Here is a 17,579-nt window from a genome sequence, read left to right as displayed (position 1 = left end):
GAATCTGGGTGCTCCTGTATTGGGTGCATATATATTTAGGATAGTTAGCACTTCTTGTTGAATTGATCCCTTTACCATTATGTAATGGCCTTCTTTGTCTCTTCTGATCTTTGTTGGTTTAAAGTCTGTTTTATCAGAGACTAGGATTGCAACCCCTACCTTTTTTTGTTTTCCATTTGCTTGGTAGGTCTTCCTCCATCCCTTTATTTTGAGCCTATGTGTGTATTTGCATGTGAGATGGGTTTCCTGAATACAGCACACTGATGGGTCTTGACTCTTTATCCAATTTGCCAGTCTGTGTCTTCTAACTGGAGCATTTAGCTCATTTACATTTAAGGTTAATATTGTTATGTGTGAATTTGATCCTGTCATTATGATGTTAGCTGGTTATTTTGCCTGTTAGTTGATGTGGTTCCTTCATAGCATTGATGGTCTTTACAATTTGGCATGTTTTTGCAGTGGCTGGTACCAGTTGCTCCTTTCCATGTTTAGCGCTTCCTTCAGGAGCTCTTGTAAGGCAGGCCTGGTGGTGACAAAATCTCTCAGCATTTGCTTGTCTGTAATGGATTTTATTTCTCCTTCACTTCTGAAGCTTAGTTTGGCTGGATATGAAATTCTGGGTTGAAAACTCTTTTCTTTAAGAATGTTGAATATTGGCCCCCACTCTCTTCTGGCTTATAGGGTTTCTGCCAAGACATCCGCTGTTAGTCTGATGAGCTTCCCTTTGTGGGTAACCTGACCTTTCTCTCTGGCTGCCCTTAACATTTTTTCCTTCATTTCAACCTTGGTGAACCTGACAATTATGTGTCTTGGAGTTGCTCTTCTTGAGGAGTATCTTTGTGGTGTTCTCTGTATTTCCTGAATTTGAATGTTGGCCTGCCTTGCTAGGTTGGGGAAGTTCTCCTGGATAATATCCTGCAGAGTGTTTTCCAGCTTGGTTTGATTCTCCCCATCACTTTCAGGTACACCAATCAAATGTAGATTTGGTCTTTTCACATAGTTCTGTATTTCTTGGAGGCTTTGTTCGTTTCTTTTTACTCTTTTTTCTCTGAACTTCTCTACTAGCTTCATTTCATTAATTTGATCTTCAATCACTGATACCCTTTCTTCCACTTGATCAAATTGGCTACTGAAGCTTGTGCATGCATCACATAGTTCTTGTGCCATGGTTTTCAGCTCCATCGGGTAATTTAAGGTCTTCTCTTCACTGTTTATTCTAGTTAGCCATTTTTCTAATCTTTTTTCAAGGTTTTTAGCTTCCTTGCGATGGGTTTGAACATCCTCCTTTAGCTCTGAGAAGTCTGTAATTACCAACCTTCTAAAACCTACTCCTGTCAACTCGTCAAAGTCATTCTCCATCCAGCTTTGTTTCATTGCTAGTGAGGAGCTGCAATCCTTTGGAGGAGAAGAGGTGCTCTGGTTTTTAGAATTTTCAGCTTTTCTGATCTGGTTTCTCCCCATCTTTGTGGTTTTATCTAACTTTGATGTTGGTGACCTACAGATGGGGTTTTGGTGTGGATGTCCTTTTTGTTGATGTTGATGCTATTCCTTTCTATTTGTTAGTTTTCCTTTTAACAGTCAGGGCCCTCAGCTGCAGGTTTGTTGGAGTTTCATGGAGGTCCACTCCAGATCCTGTTTGCCTGGGTATCACCAGTGAAGGCTGCAGAACAGTAAATATTGCAGAACAGCAAATATTGCTGCCTGATCCTTCTTCTGAAAGCTTTGTCCCAGAGGGGCACCTGCCTGTATGAGGTGTCTGTTGGCCCCTACTGGGAGGTGTCTCCCAGTTAGGCTACACTGGGGTCAGGGACCCACTTGAAGAGGCAGTCTGTCTGTTCTCAGAGCTGAAATGCTGTGCTGGGAGAACCACTGCTCTCTTCAGAGTTGTCAGACAGGGAGGTTTAAGTCTGCAGAAGTTTCTGCTGCCTTTTGTTCAGCTATGCCTTGCCCACAGAGGTGGAGTCTATAGATGCAGTAGGCCTTGCTGAGCTGCGGTATGCTCTGCCCAGTTCGAGCTTCCTGGCCACTTTGTTTACCTACTCAAGCCTCAGCAATGGCGGACACCCCTCCCCTCACCAGGCTGTAGCCTCACAGGTTGATCTCAAACTGCTGCGCTAGCAGTGAGCAAGGCTCTGTGGGTGTAGGACCTGCCGTCTGCCGGCTGCTAAGACTGTGGGAAAAGCAGAGTATTTGGGCAGAAGTGTCCCGTTTTTCCAGGTACAGTCTGTCACAGCTTCCCTTGGCTACAGAAGGGAAATCCCCTGACCCCTTGTGCTTGCCAGGTGAGGCGATGGCCCTCCCTGCTTTGGCTCACCCTCCATGGGCTGCACCCACTGTCCAACCAGAACCAATGAGATGAACTAGGTCTCTCAGTTGGAAATGCAGAAATCACCTGTCTTCTGTGTTGATCATGCTGGGAGCTGCAAACTGGAGCTGTTCCTATTTGGCCATCTTGGAGCGGACTTGCTCATCACCTTTTTCAAATGTGTAGGCTGAGCACAATTAATATGAAAGTAAGGATGTAGAGCAGAACTTGGGGAAAATGCCTGTATTTTGAGCCAGTTAGACAAGACTTCCCTAGGCTAGGATTAAACACCCCCAAATGAACCATGGAATCTCTGAAGGCCTCCTTAGCTCAATGAACCAAATCCTGCAATCCAAGACTGTTACCCTAAGGCCTGCATGCTTGCCTCATGGGTCTTGATATTGACAGGGGTTGGGATACGAAGGAGGAACAACATCTTTCTTTTCTTCTTTCCTATAGTTAAAGTGTAAATGCTTTCATCATTTCCTTTTGTTTTGTCCTCATATTGCTATTTAATACTATTCACATCAGGCAGTGTTATCAAACACACTCTTAATACCCTCAAGCAATTTTCCATTGCTTCTAGAATCACCTGTTTCCATGGCCATGAGGACTCCACCTTCCTGGGTCACATGCAACCTGACTGATGTTCTTTAACCAACAGAGCATCCTGAACACAGCCCTAGCATGTGAGAAGCAGACAGATCTCAATAATTACTGCTTCTCATTTCAAGTATGTTTCCTCTTTCAGGGTAACTGGTGAGAAAGTGCTGACATGCTCCTTACAAAGAACAAGTCTCTTTGTAATAGAAAAAAAAATGTATCTGGAAAATGCAGTGACCAAAAAATCAGAAGAAATACTTAATTTAAAACTCTTGTACGCTGGAGGGGATCGCTTTGGTTGAGAGAACAAAGGTCTTTGTGAAAGAAGACATAATAAAAATCCCTTCCACCTAGTGGCTTTCTAGGAAATTGTCATTATGGTGCCTTTAAACCTGGCCACAATTTTGAGCTTCTGCTTGTTGGGAAATAGAGCACATGATGCCACACTGTAGGCAGCATTGAAGTTGTCTGTTCTGCCTAGGGTTGATGTCCACCTGTCACAAATTGGGAGCTTTGGGGTTTTGTTTGGAGAAACAAACTATCTGACTAACAGTGTCTCATTTATTTTCCCCTTAACAGGGAATGTCATTCAGGTGATTGAGAGTACTATCAAAATATTACCAATATTACATTCACTGACCATATTATTATATAGAGAGGAATTTGGAAAAAAGGTTGCTCTAGATGAACCAAATGCTGATAGTAGAATCAGTGAGAGTCTACTTTTAGGTGCTTACAAACAAAATTTGAGAAAAAGATGTGGATAAATTCTATTGGTTTGTTTGTTTGTTTTGAGATAGAGTCTTGTTCTGTGCCCCAGGCTGGAGTGCAGTGGTGCGATCTTGGCTCATTGAAACCTCTTCCTCCCAGGTTCAAGTGATTCTCCTGCCTCAGCCTCCTGTGTAGCTGGGATTACAGGTGGGCGCCACCACACCTGGCTAATTTTTGTATTTTTGGTAGAGACAGGGTTTCACCATGGTGGCCAAGCTGGTCTCAAACTCTGGACCTCAAATGATCCACCCACCTTGGCCTCCCAAATTGCTGGGATTACAGGTGTGAGCCACTGCACCCAGTGATAAATTCTAAAAAGAGGGTTTTTTGGTTTTGTTTCTGCTTTTTTTAAGGGTATATATAATGTGGAAATAATAACGAATCTCATTACATATATATATAAATATATATATATATAAATTAATCTGCCAAATAGTTGTGAAACTTAAGACATGGAAATAATATGATGCCTCATTCCCAGCTTCATTGTAGTTTTCTACCCTCCATTATCTCTGCCTCTTCTTTCTTATTTATTTTACTTTTGATCTTGTTGCACACATACACATATATCTTCTTCTTTCTTATAACAAGTCATATATACATAAAATAAGTAGGGTTCATACGATTGATGGCTTTAGAACCAGTGTAGGAAGTTTGACATTTCAGTAGGAAAATCTTTTATAAGCCACCTCTGGAATTTAACATGGAAGTGGCTTCCTACCAGAGTGATGGGAGGCAGGCTTCTCAGATCATGTGAGTCCCCTAAGGCAGCTACATATCATCATACTCTCATTTGTCTTTTCTGCATATGCTATATAGCAAACTGTTAGGCATGAGGTACTGATTGACTAATAAATGATTAATTTGCATTACTTTATGGCATTTCTGCTCAGAACTATAAACATTCTATATTATTTCAAGGTTTAGTCTCAAGCAATCTAAAGCCAAGTGGGTTTAAAAAAAAGATGTGGGCATATAAACATGCTGTCATATTTCTGATAACCAGTTGCTTTAGAAGAGGGCTAGTTGCATATAAATTTTAGTGAAATAAAATTAATATGAAGCATTACTTCACTGTAGCAAGACTTTAAGCAGCTAAAATCCACCTCCCTAGCCTTTGGATTCTATCTGTAAAAGGTTGCCATCAGAAGTGAATGTTAGAATATTTTTTTTCTGTATTTAGCTTGGGAATGTGATCTTAGAAACCTGGATAAATTTCTCTTCCTTCCACTGCCTGCAACCTCCGAACAGACGTTGCTAATTTTAAGCTATTCTAGCCATACTCTGTCCCTGGGTTGACTTAAAGAGGGTGTTCTTCTGGTACGTCTGTAACCACCTTGGATTAGAGCCTAGATAGAGATGCCATTCTGAATATTGTAATAGCAAGGTACAGTGTACTTCATCATGCGTTCTAAAAGGGTTTTAAAAACAATGAGTTGGTCATAGAGCAGTTTGGGCCAAAGAATAGTTGATGAATATAATGCTAACCACACCAGGGGCAGTCGTAATAAGACACCATGAACTTCCTTCCCAGAGATCTAAAGTTAATGCATGACTGGAATTAGACACACAGTGCTATGAGAGGCATTGTCAGAAGAAGTGATGTTTAAGCTGAGGCTTCAAAGGTGAAGTAAGAAAGGATCCATCAATGAAGGGAAGGGGAATCATGTTCAGTCAGTGGGACAGAGGCGGCAAGTACTGAACACAGAAAAGCATGGTGCATTCAAGGAACCAAAAGGTGATCAGTGCAGGGTGACAAGGATAATGGGTATGGATAAGGGTGGGAAAGTGGTAGGGACCTGAGTGTGAAGGTTCTTACAAATTAAATTGCTTGAACATTTAAGGATTATGGGAAATCATGAAGCTCTTTAAGTGCCTAATCACATTTATATTGTAGAAAAGGCATTCATCCATGTAGATGGGATGCTTCCTCTCATTTCCACACATTTGTTGTCTGTGCTGAAGGGTGGAGGGGTGCTGACCCTGCTCATTGCCATAGAGAATAAGTTGGCTACACAGGGCTTCTCTTAGAGTCACAAAGACATGCCTTTCCTCCTGGGTCCTTTGCATCTGCCTGCAGTGCTCATACTCCTCTCTTGGTTGACTCATTCTTACTCTTGCAGTCTTACCTTGAAAGTCACCTCCTTAGAGAGGCCCTCCCTGACCACCTCATAATTACAATGCCCTCTCCCCATATTCTCTATTTCAGCACTTTGCTTATTTCCTATATAGCACTCCTGACAATTTGCAAGTTGGGGTTTTCTTGAGGAACCCCTTTTTGTCTTTCTCTCACTAGTATAAAAAAGCTCCATGGCATTGGAAATTCATACCTTGCCTGTGTTACTCACTGACATATCCAGAGCACCTTCATGAGAGACTGAGTGTAGGGAGACCAGTCAGGGAACCACTGTAAGCATTCAAGTGAGAGGTACTGGTGGTCTGGGCCTAGGTTAATAGTGGTGCACTCATTTAGGGATATTTTTAAAACAGGCAAAACAGGTCTTGATAATTGATTGGATGGTGGGAAAGAGAAAGGTCAAGAGTCCCCAGGCTTCAGGGACTCTCAGAGTTCTAGGTGTCCAAAAGGATTGGAAAAAAAATCAATTGTTGCTAATGGAAATCATGTAATAAGCAGTTTCAGAAAAATTGTTCCACAGCTATTTTAAGGGTTTAAAGCTATTATTAATAGTAAAACTGAAACAGTAGGTAGTAAGCAGAAAAAAGAGCACTAATTTATAGCCTGCAGAAGGTTTTCAAAGTGTTGCAATAAAAAGCAAGTGATAAATGGTTTTTAGAAGTATAGCAATCCCTTGTTTGAGATTGCTCAACTGAAATGATAATTCTTCAGTTACAGAATAGTGTAAAAGTAGGTTTAAGGTGGGTTTTTTTGTTTTTTTTGTTTGTGTTTTGGTGTGTGGGGTTTTCCTGTAAAATCCAGGAGAACTGCTGGACAAATTCTAGAAGAGCTGTAACTGGTTTAAGATTTAAGTAACATCAAATCAGTAGACCTGAATAAGATTTTAGAATAATCTAATCAATATGCTATATATATATATTTATAACTATAGATACCAACAAAAATGTCTTCTATGATTTTTGCAATGCTTGGAAAAAGAAGTCATAGTAATAATAACCTTATATACAGTAATGATCAGTTTACAAGACACTTTCTATATACATTATCTATGTTGATTACTGCACCCTCTTTGTAAAGTGAAATTTACTGATTTTATTTTAAAATTGCAGGAACTGGCCTCACAGAGGCCAAATGACTTGTCCAAGGTCATACAGTTAATTAATCACTGAACAGGACTTAAGGCAGAGAAGAAACTAGAATCTCCATTGTACAGATCAGAAAAGGTGCTTCAGAACACTTGCCTGAGGCCATGGGGTTTGAAACTGGTGGGAGCAGAACTAGGAAACAGCTTTCCCCTTCAGCCTATTTTTTCCTCTGTGGGTCAGTACAGTGCAATAAAGCCCTGTCACATTTGGGTTTGGGAGGCTCTTTGGAGGCAGATTGGGGACAAGTGTTTTCTCTATGCATAGGGCTCACTCTCTGCTGCTCAGTTCTCCTGGTGCCTGGCTTTCTTTCTGTCCTTCTCCTTGGGGTCCCCCAATACTACTGGCAGTGTTTCCATGGACTGGTGAGGCAACAGAGGAGAGGAATCCAGTCCACATGCTACCTGTGTGACACTGCTGGTCTCCCCATACTCTCATGGCCCACATAGACTCTTGAGTTGGGGCCCTTTCCTCAGTGATAGCAGCTCCTGACAATTGACTCATACTATTTGTGTTTCTTCCTAGAAATTCCCGAGAGAGAGAAAGAGAAAGAAAATCTGATAGGCCCAGTTCATCTTTTCAAGCTAGGGCACATCATAGGGCACTGGCCTATGGGTGGGCCACCCTTGCTTCAGGTACCACTCCTGGTCCATCAGCTGTGAGGCTATCACAGTATTTACAAAGGGCTGATCTACATAGGGCAGGGCTACAGTGAGGGCAGTTTCTCCCAAAGTGGGATGTGGGCATGGCAGGTATTTCGTTGTTTGTTTTTGTTTTTTGAGACAGAGTCTCTCTCTGTTGCCCAGGCTGGAGTGTGGAGGGCAGTGGCATGATCTTGGTTCACTGCAGCCTCTGCCTCCTGGGTTCAAGTGACTCTCCTGCCTCAACCTCCTGAGTAGCTGGGATTACAGGCATGCACCACCACACCTGGCTAGTTTTTGTAATTTTAGTAGAGATGGGATTTCACCATGTTGGCCAGGCTGGTCTCGAACTCCTGACCTCAAGTGATCTCCCATGTCTTGGCCTCCCAAAGTGCTGGGATTACAGGTGTGTGCCACCGCACCTGGCCTATGGCAGGTATTTTGAAGCTTGGTCTGCCTAGGTCAGTCCAAAGTGGAGCTACAGTTTACAGGGACAAGAGGTTACTGTGGTGGAGGGTGGGCAGGGGACTTCCCAGGACAAAAGAGTTTGAACTGAATCTTGAGGTATAGATTTTTCGTTGGCCCAGTGTATTAGTCAGGATTCTCCAGAGAAACAAAACCAGTTTATTATGGGAATTGGCTCACATGATTATGAAGGCCAAGAGGTCCCACCATCTGCCATCTGCCAGCTAGAGAACCAGGAAAGTGGGTGGTATCTTTCAGACCAAATCTTAACCAGGGGAGCTGATGATATAACTCCCAGTCCAAGACCAAAGTTCTGAGAATTGAGAGGAGAGGGTGCTGCTGATGTAAGTTTCAGAGTCCAAAGGCCTGCGAATGAGGAGCTCTGACATCCATTAGCAGAAAAAGATGTATGTCTCAACTCAAGAAGAGAGACAGAATGTGCCCCTCCTTCACCTTTTTGTTCTGTCTGGGCTCTCAACAGATTGGATTATGCCCACCCCCATTGGTGAGGGTGGATCTTCTTTACTCAGCCTGCTCTCTACTCAGAGAGACTAACATCTTCCAGATACACCCAGAAAGAATGATTTACCACTCTCTGGGCATCCCTTAGCTCAGTCCAGTTGACACATAAAATTAGCCGTCACACTCAGTAAGGAGAGGGCTGACAGGAGGGACAGAGAAAACGGCATGTGCAAAGGCACAGAGGCTTGGCTTGAGACAGCACAGCACACACAGGAAGTGCAAATCATTCAGTGTGGCTGGAATGTCAAGTCTATGGAGGAATGTAGGGGGAGATGGGGCTGGAAAGGTAGGCAAAGTTAGACTTGTGATTCTCAGCTAGAGGCTGTATTACCTTACAAGTAGCATTAGGAAATGTAGATGATCTTTTTAAATTTGTTTATTTGTTTTCCACTTATGATGGTGAATGGGGATTGTTGCTGGCATTTAGTGGGTGGGACTAGAAATGAGAAGGGCAAACCTGCAAACAGAAGAACTGTTGCGCCCTAATTGCCAATAGGGCTTTCATTGGGAAACATGAAGATTGTGAAGGCCTTTTTCAATGTCATGCTAAGGGATTTAGATTTTAGTCCCAAGAAAGGTGGTGAGTAGGAATAAGGAGTCTAGAGCAGCTTCTAGATTTTGACTTGGGCAGTTGGGTGGAAGGCAGATCTAATCATTGAGGCTGGGATTATAGGGAGAGAGGAACAGAGGTAAGAAATGGCCAGAAAGAAGATGAATTCACATTGCATATGTCAACATATAGGTGAAGTTGCCCGAGAGTCTGTTCAAATGCACTGCATAGCTCAGGAGAGACAATGGAGGAGCGATGTTGACGTGGAAATCCTCAGAGCATCAGGAATAGGTGAAATTGTGGGCATAGATGTGATCGCTCAGAGTGAGTGTGGATTTTGGATTATCCAAGGCCAATTTTTAATCTTAGGCAGGCTTTCCTGCTTTCTACTGAGTGTGTTCACAGGAAATACCAATTAAAATTAATGTCAACATAAGTAAAACATAATTAGGAAGATAAATTTCCTGCCAAAAATATAATGAACTCTAGAGTGAAATGTAAAATGTTTTTAGCTCACTTATCTGATACTTTTATATGATGCTTTACCTTTCTTGATTCTATGAAGCCTAGTAAGTTAGAGCAGAAAATATTTTAGAAGTTTCAAGGAGATTGGTAATAGAAAAAAAATGAAGATTAGATCTTTCTCCTCTTTCTTAAGAGCTCAGATGATCTGGACTGTGTTTCTCTGGTTCCTCATTTAGCTGACCTATTACAGAGGGAAGTCGTCAGCTAGTTAGAAGGAAGGAATATACCAGGACATAAACTTCGTTTCTCCTTCCTCTTGCCATAGAAATTATATTTTCCCACTGTTGTTCATCTGAAGCATGCCTGCCCAGATAGAAGGGGCAATGCACTGTATGGTTTTTTTTATGATCTAGTGATTTAAATCTTAAGTTTCAATGGAGAAAACTGAGCAGCCTAAATTATTGGCACATAAACCCATAGAGAATAGTCATTGATTAAGATAATCAATAGACGTTATTTTCAATAACAACAGTAGTGTGTTCTTCACCACTTCTAGAAGCACTTGGAAGTTCTTGGGAAGAATACTATTACTGCAGTTCAGACTAGCTTAGATTTTCAGATTGTTCTCTACTAAGTTGATTCAGATGGTTTTACTGGGTTTAAGTAGAATGGAGTCATGACTGTTTTCTAACATAATACTCAGCTTCCCTTGGGATCTCCCTGGGAAGGATATGGACACAAAGATTGAATAGAAGCTGTTAATTTCCTCAGATGACCTGCCATTCAGTTAACTGTCAAACTGTTATTTGTAAATAACAGCACAGATTATCTGCACTCCAAGTTCTTGCCAAGTGATTGTCACTTGGAACACTCTGTGGACAGATTCTTATCAAGAACTTAATTGTGAGAAACAACATTCACACAGGGTTGCCTGTAGACATGCAGTCCATAATTTCCCTAGAAGATTGTTTCCCAAAGTGTCATCCTTAAATTTCCCTGAAATGTAAACAGGTAGTATATGATAAAATGATCAAATTGTTTTGGTAACACTCTAGATTAGACAAAGTTTCTTTACTGAAGAACTTCTTTAAACATTAGTGTAGGTCAATGTACATGTAAATATCCAAGAAATAAGAATTTGAGTAGGCAGTATTTCTCAAATGTACTTGATCACAGAGCTCTTAGATAATATTATGAGAAATATGCATGTGTAGCCAGGCGTGGTGGCTCATGCCTGTAATCCCAACACTTGGGGAAACTGAGGTGGGTGGATCACTTGAGGTCAGGAGTTCAAAACCAGCCTGGCCAACATGGTGAAACCCTGTATCTACTAAAAATACAAAAATTAGCTGGGCATGGTGGCACACGCCTATAATCCCAGCTACTCAGGAGGCTGAGGCAGGAGAATCGCTTGAACCTGGGAGTTAGAGGTTGCAGTGAGCTGGGATCACACCACTGCACTCCAGCCTGGGTGACAGAGCAAGACTCTGTCTCATAAAAAAAAAAAAGAGGAAGAAAGAAAGAAAATACTCATGTGCTTCAGGACACACCTCGTACTACTGGATATTCTAAATTTTATGCTAGGTCATCAGCATTCTGGGCACTTGGTTACTTTACTCTGGTCTCCCTTCTCATAGAATTACTTTAAATTTGTAGTATGTGATTAGCCTATATTGAAGGACATTGTAAAAAACAGCCCTATAGCATTCACTATTATAAAGATGGCCTGTTAGACATTGTCTGTGGCCCAGCCAGTAACACTCTGTTGGGATCCATGGAGACATTTCTCTTAAGTCAACACAGTGATACTTACACTTCATCGGGAGCAACTTATCTTTTAAAATCCTACAGTCACTATAAATTTTATCACTGATTTTTTTTTTCTTTGCTTTGACTGGTAGGCAGTTTAGAGTGAAATTTGCAGTCTACCTCTAGCAATAATACATGACTGTATGGTATGCACTTTGTACAAATTTCATCTTGGTTTACATATGTTTTCTTTCCCATGCTTCCCACTAACTTAATTTCCAAATTTAAAAATCCTGTTCATTCACTCTTCCAATAAAAATTTATTTAGCACCCTCTCTGGGACAAGCACTAGTCTAGGTGTTGGAAATATGGTGATAAAGATATATATGGTCTTTGCCCTCCAGATCTTATAGTCTAGAGGTGGATATAGACTAGCAAATATACAATACCCTGCATCCAGTGTGATAAAGGACATGATGGAGAAGTACAAGAGGGATACCTAACCCCTGTGAAGAGACTGGGGAACACTGTTAAACCTACTATGTACAAGCATTAGAAATAATGCTTCTTCAAGCACACTGACTGACCTATGGCTTTGGACCTCTCCTTTATTCTATGGTCAAACTCCTTGGTGCCCATCCCCTGTCCTAAGCTGCATCCAGCATGGTGCCCCAGGGCTGCACTGTTATGCTGGATTCTTCTGCTTTGGTGTTTGGGCCAGTGCCTACTCTCGTTTCCTGGTAGGAGATTCTGCAAAGTCTCATGGCTAAACATATCTGACTTTGGATAGTCTGTGTTTCCAATAGCTCACTGTTGGGGGAGAGCTTCCATATCCAGTAAACTAAACATAGATAGGAAGATGGTAGAAGGAGAGGGAAGAAGGTCATGAGGACACACCCTTTGGATGTACCTGCATTTAGGAGGAAGAAGGAAGAATAGCTAAAGAAGGATCCAGGGAAGGAACTGCCAGGAAGACAGGAAGCCTGGGGTGGCTTGGGGTCACTGAAGCCTTGGGACGAGAGGATTTTTAAAGGAACAGAGTAGTTAGGAAGCCTAAAGATTATTGTGTAGCCACTGGATTTGGTGATGAGACAGGTAAAGACCACCTCCAAAGAGCAATTATACCTGGGGGATGAGAATGCAGAGTTAAGAATTATATAGTCCAGTGTGATTGTGGTTAGGGAGGCAGTGGAAACAGCAAGTATGGACTAGTTGACAATTTGGGGAGTAGACGGAAAGTGAGAGGTAGGGTGGTACCTTAAGGGAATAGCAGGGTCAGGGGAAGTTTGGTGCATTTTTGAAAGACCAAATGCTTCACTTATATACATGTCTCATCACAAAAGACTGCCTAAATGTAGCTATGCCACGGTTGCTGGGCACTGGGATAATGCATACAGTCAACATTCTGAAATGCCTCTTAAAAGAGCACTTGAGTCATAACCTAAATTTTTAGGAGGGGCAGTGATTTCTTATCCACCATATCTTGATCAAACTTCAGATAGCCTTAACCTAATATTTGAAAAGTGAATAGTTTAAAGTCATTTGTTGAGTTGTTCCTTTGCAGTAGAGTAATAACCAAACAGTGACAACCAAACAGAGGATTTTGCAAGCAGTGCACCTCTGTTGGCAGCAGCAGCCCAGGGTGGTAGCTGTTCTGAAGGAAAGACATAGGTTTGACACTGAGGAGAGTGAAGGGAAAGCTCAAAGGGTGAGGATGGTCCCCAAAGTCTTCTTAAACTGTAAGTACAGAATACAGGACAGTACTTGAGGTAATAGGGTAATGGGACAAAGAACATCCTGGTGACTTCTGCACACACACACACGCACATGCACATACACACACATACCTGTGCTACTGATCTACCTCCATGTGTGTCTGCTGAGGCCCAAGCTTGCCCACAATTTGAGGTCATTCTGTTTGCAGTAAGGAAGCAGACAAGAAGTCCTGGGGAGTTTCCCCAGATTCTTTGCTTAACTACCTCTGGGAGTCCACTGTGCAGAAGGGTCCTGAGCCCTGCTGCCCTCTCTACTCCTTCACTGCTAAGGCCTGGCCTCCTCTAATCCTCACTCTAGATGCCTGCCCTAACGGGGCTCGTCTTCTTCATTGCTCATCCCACTTCCCCTGTCCTCCTTACCTGGCCTGTCCTTCCAAGGACTAGTGTTAATTCACTGGGTCAGGGAAAAGCTAATAATAATATCAGCTAACTTTAGAGAGTGCTTATTATGTGTCAGGCACTGTTCAAACTGCTTTATATGAATTATTTCATTTTATCATCCTAACAAATCTTTGAGGTGATGGGTTTACAGATAAGGAAGCAGGACAAACAGCTTAAGGAACTTGTCCAAGGTCACACATCTAGGAAGTTTCAGAGCCGAGATGCTGGCTTCAGAGTCCATGTTCTTAGCTCCTAGGTTATATTATGTCATCTATAAGTTTAGATGAAAAAGGCCAGGAGAAGAGACAATTCATCCACACCACTACACGTCAGCAGCATAGGCAGAGGCTGGGTATTAGCAGAGCCAGAATCCAGGCCTAGAATATGGGCAACAGGCCCAAGGCCTCAGTAGACAGAGGGAAGCTCCCCTCTAGCCTAAGCCAATAGCAGGCTTCATTTGGGAAAGCCCATCCATGGGATGGCTGGGTGGGGGTAGAGAAAGAAGAAACACCTGGCAGGGCACGAAAGTGGGAGATTAAGGCTGAATCTGCACAATCCAATGGCTGATAATTACAGGTTTCCTTGGACCTACATTAGAAGCCCTGTTATGGGCTGAATTATGTCCCTCCAAAAGATGTTAATGTCCTAGCTCCCAATCTGTGAATGTGATCTTATTTGGAAATAAGGGCTTTGCATATAATCAAGTTCAAATGAGGTGATTAGCATTGGGCCTAATCCAATTGGCTGTATCATTACAAAAAGGTGGAATTTGGACCCAGAAACAGACACACATACAGGGAGAATGCCATGTGAAGATGAAGGCAGAGATTGGGGTGATAAATCTACAGGCCAAGAATGACAAAGATTACCAGGAAATCACCAGAAGCTAGGAGAGGGGCATGAAAGAGTTTCTCCCTCACAGCTCTCAGAAGGGATCAATCCTGCCAACACTTTGATTTTGGACTTCTAGCTTCCAGAATGGTGAGACAAGTGATTTCTGTTGTTTAAGCCACTGCATTTGTGGTACTTTATTACAGCAGTACTAGGAACCTACTACAAACCCTAATGCCAAGGTCCCAACTTCATGTGAAGCTCAGGATGGCTGAAATGTTCTGGGCTGTAGTTCACACTTGCAAGTCAGAAGGCTCTCTCAGGGATCCCTCTTTTTCATGACAGAGACCCTGGAACAAGCAGGAAGGAAAGGGAAAGAAAGGGATATTTGTGAGAAACTGCAGCCTGTCAGAAGATACAGGCACATTAAGTCAGTATTTGCAGACTTAACACAAATTCAACTGGTACTGAACCAGCCATCAGCTGTTAGATTTTGTCATCTGTCTCTGGTAACACAAATCTGCAACTCCCTCATTTAAAGAAATATGCAAATTGCTTACAAATCAGCATGTACTATCATCCAGTATTGCAGAGCAGGAGGATTAGTTAGGATGAATTGCATGTCATTCTAGAGGAAATGCCTGAATCTCATGCTCACCTTCACCTCCCAAACTGGACTTTTCAAGACATACAGAGAACTGGGAACTTAGCAGTTATGGAAAAGTCCTGTGAAATAAAAAGTAAGAAATATGCTCTCAAGGTTAGTGCTTTATTTTGAAGGTCTCTGTACCACTTTCAAGGCTATACACTAAAGATGGGAGCTTTTTCATACAAGTTACTTGCATCCTGACCTTTCTGGCTGTCTTTTCCACCATTCTAGACATTGGAGTATACAGAGCCAGATCTGTAGGGTTAGCCTCAGCAGAACACAATGATAGCAGAATGATAGATTCTTGGTAGAAGAAACCATCCAAGCCATGGCGGAATGAATGCTTACCATTATGTGGGAATCTAAATAAAATGAGACACAGGAATCTCCACATACATTGGTACCTATTAGAAGTTTTAGAAGTCTCACTAGGTGCTGCTGCCATAATCACCCTCTAAGGTCCACAAGGATTCTGGGCACTGGGATGTGAAAGCCAGAAATGCTGAAATTTCTGGCCTGTATGCTGGGAGTCACATGTCAATGAGCTTCACTGAGTCAAGGTAGTAATCAGGTGTGCCTAAGGGTCAAATCAATCTGAAATTCACACTGTCTGAGTTTTCTCTGAACCTGGTCTAGTCAAAAGGCATCTAAGCCTTCCTTTTCTGTTTTTTTTTTTTTTAGCCAACGAAAATGTTCCACTAACATGTACATACAATATTAATAACCAGAGCAAATGTTTCTTCCCATGGAAATAAGACTGCCAGGGAACTAGAGGCCTGGATCATTGTCCTGAGAATAGAAACCTGGGCAATTCAAACCCTCTTTCCTCATTTTTAAAAGATGGACTTTACCTAGTAATCTCAAGGGTAACCTATAAGTCTAAAATTTCACAATTTTGTCTTAAACCCCCCAATATTCATATGATTGAATAAATAATATGTGATTTTTCAGCACATTCTCATATTTTCAAGTAATCATTTTAGAAATCAGAAAGAACAAAATTATTGCTGTCACAGTAGAAAACACTCACTCCACTTTTCCCTATTATCAATTTGTGACCTAATTTAGCATCTTATTATAAATGATCTGATTATTAATACTGAATAAAACACTCTAATCATAATAACACAATAATGCAATATTGTTCAGTACACATAATAAATAAACATCAGTTTGATGGCTATCAGTGGATGTGAATTGGGAGTGGAGTGAGAGGGGAAGACATAACTACCCAGGTTGGGACCAGTTCTTTAATTGTTCTTATAGCTTCAATGACACTTTCTTTTTCTTTTTTTTTTTTTTTCGAGATGGAGTCTCACTCTGTCACCCAGGCTGGAGTGCAGTGGTGGAGTGAGAGGGGAAGACATAACTACCCAGGTTGGGACCAGTTCTTTAATTGTTCTTATAGCTTCAATGACACTTTCTTTTTTTTTTTTTTTTCGAGATGGAGTCTCACTCTGTCACCCAGGCTGGAGTGCAGTGGTGCGATCTTGGCTCACTGCAACCTTTGCCGCCTAGGTTCAAGCGATTCTCCTGCCTCAGCCTCCCGAGTAACTGGGATTACAGGCACCTGCCATCACGCCCGGCTAATTTTATAGTTTTTAGTAGAGACGGGGTTTCACCATGTTGGCCAGGCTGGTTTTGAACTCCTGACCTGGTGATCCACCTGCCTCGGCCTCCCAAAGTCCTGGGATTACAGGCGTGAGCCACCACGCCCAGCCTCAGTGGCATTTTCACAACGTTCCTGCCCAGAACGTCTATGTAATTTTCTTAGCTATTGTCAAAATGGTTGCTTTGCTGCATTCTAGAAGAGGAAATGTTTCACTGAAGATCAACACCTCCATTTGTATCTATGAAGTCCATGGTAGCATTTTATCTATTATTGTTGTTATTATTATTGAAAATTAAAGGTGCAATATTAAATATTTTCAGTGGTGGAAGCTATAGAACTTTTGCCTTCTTACAAAGAGGGTGCACAATGTAGCTCTGATTACTAGCTGATTGTGTGGGACAGCCAAGGCTTTCAGTGAAAGGAATTTCTGCTGACAAGCTCTTAAAAGGTCGTGTGCTTGGCCCTTAGCCCTTGAACATGGTGAACATTTGCCATGGATAGCAGCCTTGAAAACTCTATGGCCCATAACAAAAGAAGAGTCTCCCCCCTTTTACAGGGTCAAACATATGCTGCATGCTTCCCTGTCAGCCCTGGCAGCATAAACAGGTTCCTTTCATAATGCAGCATACAGAAAGCTTGTAATTATCAGCTGCAGGTAGTGACCACCTGCCCATGGAATACACAGAACTGGAAAAAAATATGGAAGAATCTGTAGTGAGAATGATCCTTTTGAATTGTTCCTGAGAGGCCCCGCCTTTGAGGGTTTCAGAATAGACATGACTTTTAATCAGCCTCCTTTTGCTTACTGAACTGGCAATTTCAGTCAGAAGGTAATCATACACAGATAATTATGGCTTCAAGAATTTTACTAACATATTTAGCCAGGGAACTACTCCATCGAATTTCATACTACTGTATTTTCTGGGCTAACTGCATGCTACTTTCAAAACCAGAATGCCTTTGTTTGGTATTCATTTTGGC

General features: G+C 41.9%; 1 long non-coding RNA gene and 1 other non-coding gene across 4 annotated transcripts in view; both read right to left on the bottom strand.

Annotated features, from left to right (window-relative positions):
- LOC106635472 (uncharacterized) overlaps positions 1 to 17,579 on the bottom strand; it is a 129,013-nt gene that overhangs the window by 37,876 nt on the left and 73,558 nt on the right. The window contains exon 4 of one of the 3 annotated variants that reach the window (XR_008620847.1): positions 10,722 to 14,687. The exons of 1 other annotated variant lie outside the window; for it this stretch is intronic. This is a non-coding gene — a long non-coding RNA (uncharacterized LOC106635472). Of the gene's footprint in view, positions 1 to 10,721; positions 14,688 to 17,579 lie in introns of those variants that run through there. One more of the 3 variants, XR_010109798.1, reaches the window with a different exon arrangement.
- LOC112437041 (U7 small nuclear RNA) lies at positions 6,596 to 6,656 on the bottom strand. The gene has a single exon (XR_003025712.1). It is a non-coding gene; the product is annotated as a U7 small nuclear RNA (small nuclear RNA).

Source organism: Pan paniscus, chromosome 15 (assembly GCF_029289425.2).
Source record: "Pan paniscus chromosome 15, NHGRI_mPanPan1-v2.0_pri, whole genome shotgun sequence".
Classification (NCBI taxonomy): domain Eukaryota; kingdom Metazoa; phylum Chordata; class Mammalia; order Primates; family Hominidae; genus Pan; species Pan paniscus.
This window is presented reverse-complemented; position numbering and strand designations above follow the sequence as displayed.